Source organism: Penaeus monodon, chromosome 11 (genome assembly GCF_015228065.2).
Source record: "Penaeus monodon isolate SGIC_2016 chromosome 11, NSTDA_Pmon_1, whole genome shotgun sequence".
In the NCBI taxonomy this organism is placed as follows: domain Eukaryota; kingdom Metazoa; phylum Arthropoda; class Malacostraca; order Decapoda; family Penaeidae; genus Penaeus; species Penaeus monodon.
The window spans coordinates 30,182,061-30,190,340 of NC_051396.1; the positions used below are offsets into that span (position 1 = coordinate 30,182,061).

At 48.0% G+C, this 8,280-nt stretch overlaps 1 protein-coding gene across 1 annotated transcript in view; it reads left to right on the forward strand.

Annotated features, from left to right (window-relative positions):
• The first annotated feature begins 2,024 nt into the window (after positions 1-2,024).
• LOC119578894 (recombining binding protein suppressor of hairless-like) overlaps positions 2,025-8,280 on the forward strand; it is a 164,327-nt gene continuing 158,071 nt past the window's right edge. The window contains exon 1 of the mRNA XM_037926558.1: positions 2,025-2,116. The gene's annotated coding sequence lies outside the window, so the exon portion shown is untranslated. The remainder of the gene's footprint in view (positions 2,117-8,280) is intronic.

Here is an 8,280-nt window from a genome sequence, read left to right on the forward strand (position 1 = left end):
CTCTCTCTCTCTCTTCTTTTAGTTTGAATTTAGATTGGGTGCTGTGTTTATTTTTGTTTGCACAAGCTAATCTGTTGTTGTTGTTTTTCTTAACATTATTATTATTATTATTATTAGTAGTAGTAGTAGTAGTAGTAATAATAAGAATGCTTAATCTATGATGAGCTCATCTCTATTTTTTTTATACATGACTTGTTGAATGCACGGCTCATTGCCCTCTGTTAATGAGTTGGTCTCGTTGCCTAACGACCAGGTAGGTCTAAATACAATTGGCATCGTCTCTTAGAGGAACTTCCGACCGCATTTACGATTCCGTGGGTGGGCGTGGGTGTGGGTGGGAGTGTGGGTGTTTGGTAAAAGTGTAAGTGAGCGTGTGTGTGTGGGTGTGATTGTAGGCGTGGGTGGGAGCTTAGGCTTAGGTTGTTTATGATGCAGTTACCAGCAAAACCTCTTGCGAAACACGTTTCAGATTCTCTCTCGGACATGCGATGCGATCCTTATTGGTTAGGGTCGGGGTTCGAACCAAATTGCTTTGGTTCGTAATTGTTCAGTGTAGATGGTCGTATGATTAGATGTGGTCTTTGTGGACCTATCTGCTTATCTGTAGCCTACCGTATGTGTTTATATATAATAACTGTAAACACACGACGTACACACGACGTACTAACACACACACACGCACATCTCCTCTCTCCCTTCTCCCATCTATACTGACTTGCAGATGCGCACTATTATTATTTCTCTCTCTCTCCCTCTCTCTCTCGTTCTCTCTCTTTCTCTTTCTCTTTCTCCCTCTCTTTCTCTCTCTCTTTCTCTCTCTCTTTCTCTCTCTCTTTCTCTCTCTCTCTCTCTCGCTCTCTCTCTTTCTCTCCCTCCCCCTCCCTTCCTCCCTCCCTCCCTCCCTCTCTCAGTCTCAACCGCCGGCCACGCATGCAGTCCGCTTAACAGCTCGTCCGCTGGGATCCTCAAACGCTGCCGGCCTTGTAATTGCCTCGCCAATTGAGTGGCTGCGAAGGGAATTCGTAAGAGAATTACATTTGCGTCGGTTTTGAAGTGTGAAGGAAGACTTTCGTGATTAGGAGGTGGAAGGGAGAGGAGAGAGAGGAAGGGGGGAAAGAGGGAGGGAGGGAGGGAAGGACGAGGGAGAAGGAGGGAGGGAGGGACGAGGGAGAGGGAGGGAGGGAAAGAGGTAGAAAAAGAGAGAGAGCGACGGAGAGGGAAAAGTAAAGAAGAAATAAAAAGGGAGAGAGGGCAGGAAATGCAATCAAATAGAGAAAATGGGGAGGGTGGAAAGGTGCAAGGAGACTTCAACGTTGCTTTGGTAATGATCTGCTGGTCGCGGCGGATGCACAAACCCTACCCTTTATCTTTCCCCCCTCCTCTTCTCCTCCCTTTCTCATTCGTTTCTCCTTCCTTTCCTTCGTTTCTCCTTCCCTTCCTTCCTTTCCTTCGATTCTCCTTCCTCTCTTTCTCTACTCCTCCCCCTTCCCTTTGCCTTCCCCTTAACCTCTTCTTCCCCTTTTTTACTCTTTATCCCATATTAGCCTCTTAATCCTCTCATTCTTCCCCTCCCTCTTATCTCTTTTCCTTCATCTTCCCTTCTCTTCTCTCTCCTTCCCTTCTCTTCCATCTCCTTCCCTTCTCTTCCTTCTCCATCCCTTCTCCTTCTCCTTCTCCTTCTCCTTCTCCTTATCCCCCCCCCCCCCGCCCCCATCCCTCATGTTCACACAGGCTGTTTAACTTTGTCTTACTTTTACGGTAGTTTTATTGGCAAGTTCGGAAGGTTTCTCGCCCCCCGACAAAACATTTTTTCTCCTCGGTGATTTCGATTTTGGCTCTGATTTTTTTTTTTTTTCTTCTTTTTCTTTTTTTTTTTTTTTTTTTTTTTTTTTTTTTTTTTTTTTTTTTCTTCTTTTTCTTTTTTTTTCCTTTTTTTCTTTTTTTTTCTTTCTTTTTTTTTGTCCTTCTTTCTTCTTGTCCGCGTGTGTGTGTGTGTGGGGGGGGGTCTGTGTCTGTGTCTGTAAGTTTTACTTAATCCGATTCTAACACCGAGTAAATCCATGTTGATATTTGTTCTCGTCTGTTTCAGGATTTCGCGAAGGGACGGCGAGTGAAGGTAAGGTACACTTGGGGGCCATTACGGAAGATAAAGTAGGAGCTCGGGTTTGCAGGCACTTTGTCTTCCTGTAGCTCTTAGTTACTTTGATCTCTTACTCTGTCTGTCTGTCTCTCTTTTTCTCTATTTTTTTTCTTTTTCTCTTTATTTCTCGCCCTCTGTCTCTGCCTCTCTCTCTCTCTCTCTCTCTCTCTCTCTCTCTCTCTCTCTCTCTCTCTCTCTCTCTCTCTCTCTCTCTCTCTCGCTGTCTCCTCCCCCCCCTCTATCTCTCCAGCACACACCCCTCCCCTCTGCCCCTCCCCTCTGCCCCGCCCTTGCGGTCGCCCACTTAGCTTTCTTCTGTGTCGTTCTGCCGTCGCGGATTCGTGGCTTTAATGCGTGTCATCAAGTCCATTGACGTTTAATGCCCTTTTATATATGCTAATGAGGCGCTTGTACGAGGGGGGTGCCAACTAGTCTTTTATTTTTATTTTCCCCCCTTTTTTTTTTTTTTTTTTCTTTTCTTTTCTTTCTCTCTTTTGATGAGTTAACGTGGTTAGGTGCTTGTTGTGTGTCCCCGTAACCCGCGTGACCGTTGGCTGGTCATTTTGGATTTTATAGCGGATGTGACATTATGTATTTAAGGCTTTCCTGGGATTTCTTGCTCGTTTTCGGTTCTCTTGGTTTCTCCCGCGGTCTCTTGGCTCTCGCTCTTGCGTCGTCTTCGCGTTCTCGTTTTCCTTGTCTTTTCTTCGTCTTTTCTTTTCTCTTCGTCTTTTCTTTCTCTTCCTCTTTTTCTTTCTCTTCTCTTGTTCTTTTTTCACTTTCTCTCTCTCTTCTCTTCTTTTCTTGCTCTTCTCTTCTCTTCTCTTTTCTTCTCTTCTCTTCTCTTCTCTTCTCTTCTCTTCTCTTCTCTCTCTTCTCTTCTCTCTCTCTCTCTCTCTCTCTCTCTCTCTCTCTCTCTCTCTCTCTCTCTCTCTTCTCTTCTCTTCTCTCTCTCGTCTCCTCTTCTCTTCTCTTCTTCTCCTCTTGATATTATCATTATTATTGCTGTTGTTATTGATGTTATTGTTATTGTTGTTGTTATCATTATTATTATTGTTATTATCTTTATTATCATTATTGTTGTTGTTGGTGGTGGTGGTGGGGGCGTCACCATTTTCATTTTATTATTGTTGTTGCAGTAATTTTCCGAGGGCGCTGGGTCTGATTGCGTCTGATAGACAAAATCCGCTTGTGGTCGGCCTTCGATCAAGGGACGCAGCAGCGACAACGTTATCATTACTTGGTTGCAGTCGGGGGGGTTCTCTTCGGCCGGGCAGTGGTCGCGGTGGTCGTCTGGTGGTCGTTCGGTGGTCGTCTTTGCGGTGGTTGGAACACCTCGTATCTTCCGTTCCTTGTTTCTCTCTCCTTCCTCCCCCCTCCCTCCCTCCCCCTTCATTTCTTTCTCCTTTCTCCTTTCCTCTCTCCTCCCTCCTTCCGCTCTCCCTCCCTCCTTTCTTACTTCCTTTCTTCCTTCCCTCATTCCTCCCTCCCTCCATCCCTCCTACACTACAGCGTGGTTGCTGTAGTGTGGAGGATCGCTGTGGTTCCGGGAAGCCTTTGGTGATGGTGATGGGGGGGTGGTAGGGGGTAGTGGTCGTGGTAGTAGTGGTGGCGGTACCAATATCAGCACAACCATTACCACACACTCCGCTCCCACTAGATGAGCGTGTGCGTGTGTGTGCGTGCGTGTGTGTGTGTGTGTGTGTGTGTGTGTGTGTGTGTGTGTGTGTGTGTGTGTGTGTGTGTGTGTGTGTGTGAGTGTGAGTGAGTGAGTGAGGGAATGAGTGAGTGAGTTTGTGAGTTTGTGAGTGAGTGAGTGAGGGAATGAGTGAGTGAGTTTGTGAGTTTGTGAGTGAGTGAGTGAGGGGAGGGCGGCGGAGTTGTGGCAGGGGTAGTGTTGATAATGGCGATGGTGGGGCCCGGCGTGTGGTTGCGACGGGGCGAGAACGAGCGGAAGTCCACCATTAATCAGTGTTCGCCGCGCGGCCGTGAGACAGACGACGTGTGATGATGCGGAGGTCGTGTCCCGTCCCAGGAGTCGTTCGCGGAGGCCGGGTGGTCGTTCGCTGTCCAGGGGGGCGGGCGTGGAGGTAGGAGAGGTGGAGGTAGGGGTGGAAGTGGTAGGTGGGAGGAGGAGGAAGAGCAGACATAAGAGGAGGAGGAAACAGAAGAGGAGGGGGAGGAAGAAGAAGAGGAGGAGGAGGAGAAAAAGAGGAGAAGAAGAAGAAGGAGAAAGAGAAGTTGAAGGACTGGTAGTCGTTTACTGCCCAGGGGGGAGACGTGGAGGAAGGAAGGAGAGGTTGAGGAGGAGGAGGAGGAGGAGGAGGAGGAGGAGGAGGAGGTAGGCTGGAGTGGAGGAGGAGGAAGAGTAGGCATAGATGACGGTGGGCGGGGAGGGGGGTAGTTTTGTTGCTGTTTTTTTTTCTGTATAATGTAAAGTCTCGATAATGTATGGGTTATAAGGACCTTTTCGATCATGTGTAGTTTTGATCCATAATGTTCTTTTTTGTGACGATATATAATTTTCCATTAAACTTCGGTGCTGTTTAGCTCCAAGAATTAAGTATTTGTAAGGATTAGAGTTAAGCAATTCTCTAGCTATGCTAAAACGTTTAGCATTATCATAGCACATAGGGCATTAAAAAGTATTTGCATTAGTATAGCACCGAAAGCAAAAATGGTCGTTAGTGTAGCACTAAATCACAAACATAGAATTAGAGCGGACAGCATTAGTATAGTAGCAAATGCTAAAATGCTATTGAATGTAGCACTAATACGAAAACGTATAGATTCAGCACAATTTCATGCTGTTACTTATAATATTAGTACAATCCCATGCTGTTACTTGTAATATTGGTACAATCCCATGCTGTTACTTATAACATTAGTGCAAACCCATGTTGTTACTTTTAATATCAGTACAATCCCATGTTGTTCCTTATAGCATTGTAGGGGACGGGTTCGTGACGTAACCAATATTACTGTGGGTAGATTATACAGTATGGATTCAAGCTTAATGGCCCATTACAGGTGAGTCGGTGGGTGGGTTGGTAGGCTGTGTGGGATGGGTGGGGAAGGTGGGTGGGTTGGTAGGCTGTGTGGGATGGGTGGGGAAGGTGGGTTGGGGGTTGGTGGACTGTGTGGGGAAGAGTGGGTGGGTGAAATCGGTGGTGGGCTGTGGTAAGTAGTTCGCTCTCTTGGTAGGTCGTGGTCCTCCTCGAGAAAGGTGGGTTGTGCTTAGGACTGGTGGGCTGAGGCGAATCGAAAAGTTCGCTGGTGCGCTGGAGTGAGGAAGAGAGGCGGTGGCTCCGGATGCTTCTCTTAGGTGGGTCGGGGAGGCGTTCATTTGCAAGATATAGTCACAAATCTGTATTGATTCACGCACGCATTAATGCACGCGCACACTCACTCACTCACTCACTCACTCACTCACTCACTCACTCACTCACTCACTCACTCACTCACTCACTCACTCACTCACTCACACACACACACACACACACACACACACACACACACACACACACATGTACTCACGTTGATTGCACGTAACGCTCCGAGAAGAGCAGGTCACCGGCGAAGCCGCCGCCATGCACAGTGCGTCTCCAGGTGCCTTCTCGCTCCGCTGACGAAGGCAACGAAGATGACCGCTCTCGAGAGTCGATTGCTGAAGCTGCTGACACTGCACCGCGCGTTGGGGTCTGACGGAGGGTTCGTCTTGCTGACGTTTCTTGCTTTCTTGCTGGTTGGTTTCGCATTCTTCGATTGCTTTGTGTTGCGCGCTTTCTCTCTCTCTCTCTCTCGCTCTCTCTCTCTCTCTCTCTCTCTCTCTCTCTCTCTCTCTCTCTCTCTCTCTCTCTCTCTCTCTCTCTCTCTCTCTCTCTCTATATATATATATATATATATATATATATATATATATATATATATATATATATATCCATCTATCTATCTATCTACCTATCTAACTCTCTCCCTCACACTCCCTCCCCCCCCCCGCTCTCTCTCTCTCTCTCTCACTCTCTCTCTCTCTCTCTATCCTATCTCTCTCTCTCTCTCTCTCTCTCTCTCTCTCTCTCTCTCTCTCTCTCTCTCTCTCTCTCATCTCGTCTCTCTCTCTCTCTCTCTCTCTCTCTCTATATATATATATATATATATATATATATATATATATATAAAATATCCATCTATCTATCTATCTACCTATCTAACTCTCTCCCTCACACTCCCTTCCCCCCCCCCTCTCTCTCTCTCTCTCTCTCTCTCTCTCTCTCTCTCTCCCCTCTCTCTACTCTCTCTTCTCTCTCCCCTCTCTCTTCTCTCTCTCTCTCTCTCTCTCTCTCTCTCTCTCTCTCTCTCTCTCTCCCCCTCCCTCCCTCCCTCCCTCCCTCCCTCCCTCCCTCCCTCCTTCCTCCTCCCTCCTTCGTTCTCACTCTCCCTCGCTCTGTTTGCTATCCTGTACAAATCGCAGTGATTGCATATTCACCCTTTCTTCCGACTGGCCCAACGCGCTTCTGCTCGCACGGATTCCCCCGAGAGCGCTTGCTCCCGCCACGGCAAGGAGCAGCGAAGTCATTAGTCCGCGCGGCATGTAATTGGGCCTGTGGTCCTGCCTTGGTATCGCTGAGAAATGGCCGCGTTTGTTGTTGTTGCTGTTGTTTCTTGGTCTCTTTTTATTTTATTTATTTATTTTTTTCTTTCTCTTCTGCTTTCTGTTTTTTTTTTTTTTCTTTCTTTTTTCTTACTGTCTTTTCTTTTCTTTTCTTTTTTTTATCTATCTTTTCTTCCTTTAATTCTTTCTTTCTTTTTTCTTCTTTTTCTTCTTCTTTTTCTTCTTCTTCTTCATCTTCATCTTCTTCTTCTTCTTCTTCGTCTTCGTCTTCTTCTTTTTCTTCGCGGTGCTAGTAATCACCTCACTGGTATAATAGCATATAGTAAGACTTTATGACACCACCCTAACCCCGTTTTTTTCGCTTTCTTTTCCCCCCTTTCTCACTTCCTTTTCTTTCTTTCTTTTCTTTTCTTTTTTTGCTTCGGGAGAGAGAGAGAGAGAGAGAGAGAGAGAGAGAGAGAGAGAGAGAGAGAGAGAGAGAGAGAGAGAGAGAGAGAGAGAGAGAGAGAGAGGAGAGAAGGAGTGAGGACTTTTCTCTTTTCGCTTCTTCCTTTTCCCCTTACTTGTCTTTTCTTCCCCTTCTCCCTCCTCTCCTCGCTCCTCGCTCCTTCCTCCCCCTCCTCTCCCCCCGCTCCTTCCTCCCTCCCTCCGCTCCTTCCCCCCACCCCCCCCTTCTCCCTCCCCTGCTCGCTCCTTCCTCTCTCTCTCTCCCCCTGCTCCTTCCTCCCCCACCCCCACTTGCCCCCCACCCCTTCTCCCTCCCCTCCTCGCTCCTTCCTCTCCCCCCTCACCCCCGGCAAAAGACAACGGTTGGTGACCCCCATCACCTGCCAGACCCAGTTTCCGGGCACGATCTTCGGAGGAACACTTCCATTCCGCTCGTCCTCCTTCTCTCCCTCTCCCTCTCCCTCTCCCTCTCCCTCTCCTCCTCCCTCCCGTCCTCTTTCTCTCCTTCTCCCTCTCCCTCTCCCTCTCCCTCTCCTCCTCCCTCCCGTCCTCTTTCTCTCCTTCTCCCTTTCCATCTCCTCCCTTCCTCTCTCCTCGTTTTTCGTCTCCTCTTTTTCCTCACCTCTGTTCTTCTTTATTTTCCTTCTCTCCTCTCCTCTTTCCCTCTGTTGTCCCTCCTCTCCTTGTCTCGTCTTCTCTCTTCCTTTCCTCCTCCTTTGCCTCTTTTCTTCCTTTTCTCCTCCTCTCCTTTCTTTACCTCTCCTTCTCCTCTCCTTTCCTCCTTCTCTTTTCTCATTTCATCCCCATCACCTACTTCCCCTCCTCTCCGCTGTTTTATCTTTTTCCTTTTCCTTCGCCTTCCCTTTCCCTTCCTCCTCCTCCTCCTCCTCCTCCTCCTCCTCCTCCTCCTCCTCCTCCTCCTCCTCCTCCTCCTCCTCCTCCTCCTCCTCCTCCTCCTCCTCCTCCTCCTCTTCTCCATTCACCGACACCACTTCCCTCCACTCATCCTTGCTCCACCCCCCCTTTCTTCCCCCCCCCCCCTGAAATGAAGGTGACTGGCAACCCTTAAAAAGCCATAAGC